We start from the raw sequence: 1,874 nt of genomic DNA, 5'->3' as shown, positions 1-1,874 counted from the left end.
GCTTCAAATCTCCTTTTAAAAATAGTCTTCAAATTGTAAAAACAGCAATCAGACTGGAGAAGCTCCTCTACGTTTCTTTGTTTCTTTGTACATTTACCAAATATTTATTTATTTTATAGACATTTCTAGAATTGGGCACTTAAATACTGGATTTCCCTCCCAGAAGGGGCATAGATCTGTTCTAGGACCTGCAAAGCACCCTGTGGTGAGCGGGCATTCGACAATTAAGGGATATTTTCTTAATAATAATGTTTTCATATGGAAAAAACTGACAAGTCTTTAAATATGATAAGAGGCAGGGCTCTCTGATTTGGAGCTATAGGGTCAATATATTTCATTGTAATTACTTCTCTATATCCAGTGAAGATAAACAGTGCCAGTCCTCAGCAAAATTGTGAGGTCTCTCTGTCAGTCCCAGTGTCCTCCTTATGCACATTTTTAATCTTTTAGCTCTCTTCTCTCACACTTCAAGCCTCCAAAGCTTTCCCACTCTTCTCTCCTACATTCTCTGCCATTTTGGTTGTCCCCCAAATATCCATTTTTTCCTCTTCTTTGTGTAGCAAGTTTGTTACATAAATGGCAATAATATGTCCCCAACTTCAGGGAGACTCTAATTGAACTAAACTAGCTGCAGTAATTGAATCTTCCAGACACAGTGATAAATTCCGTGTTTATTGGAAGAAGCATTCTTTCCCCAAAACTATGAGCAAGGAAAATGTTGTACCAGTTACTTTCAGCATTCACCTTATAAAGCTGGTTGGTGAATGAGGCCAATACACTGAAAAGAGCAGTCAAGAAAATAGTAGAGAAACAAAGACAGAGTCCTAATAAAACTACTCCTGAAAGCATCCCTAATCTCTGGGATTTTTAGTTATGTGATCACTTATTGTGTAAGTCAATATGAATTGTTTTGTTTTCCTAGCAACCAAAAGCATCTCTAGAATCAGTGATAGGTATTACATCTCTGCCCTTTCAAGATCCAGTGGAGGTTCAATTCTGATAATATGGCAAAGTACATTGTTTAAACCAACCCACTGAAGAAAAACAACTAAAAATGCCAAATAATCTATTAAAAAAATCTTCCTAAAACTATCAAACAGATTGCAAAATGGTTAGAAATTGTTAGGACAAAATCTAAATGAAATCTGGAACCCAAGCATTTAAGCCATTTTTGTCCTGAGGACATTTGCAAACGAGGAAAACCTGAGCATGCATTGTGTACACTTCTTTGGGCATGACTACAGAATTCACGAAGGCTGAATAAGCCCTTCACAGTTAAGGACCCTCTTCAGGTGAAGGTCTAATAGGAGACCCCACTTCTTTAAAGATAGAACCACATAAACCTCATGACTACAGAATTCATGAAGGCTGAATAAGTCCTTCACAGTCAAGGGCCCTCTTCAGGTGAAGGTCTAATAGGACACCCCACTTCTTTAAAGACAGAACCACATAAACCTACAACTTAGGGTAAGGGAGAACCAGAAGTAAACTCCCATTCACCCTCTACCTTGAGGAAGTTGCAAAAAAAAATGTTCTTTGGTATTGAAGAGAATGGGAGTATGACATTTGCTGAGAAGTGGGAACCAGAGCTGGCCCTCATCTGGATTTGCAGACCAAATTCTTATCGCTTGGGTTATCCCCTCCCAAAAAACCAAAAGCAACTTTCCACAGGGTTCTAGAATAGAATGAGACAGTAGGGATGACAGTTAAGCATGAACATTTGTGAAGAAGGTGGTTTCTGGTCTGGACATTAAGAACAAGGCATGGTGGCCGAGGCTTCTTATAGAGAAGTAGCTCCACACGGGCAGACCTGGTGTGGCCAATCATTCTGTGATGGAACACTCCTTGTCCTTTGTCAGTCTTGCTGGTCATTG

The sequence above is a fragment of the Tursiops truncatus genome, chromosome 14 (genome assembly GCF_011762595.2).
Source record: "Tursiops truncatus isolate mTurTru1 chromosome 14, mTurTru1.mat.Y, whole genome shotgun sequence".
Taxonomy (NCBI): Eukaryota; Metazoa; Chordata; class Mammalia; order Artiodactyla; family Delphinidae; genus Tursiops; species Tursiops truncatus.
This window is presented reverse-complemented; position numbering follows the sequence as displayed.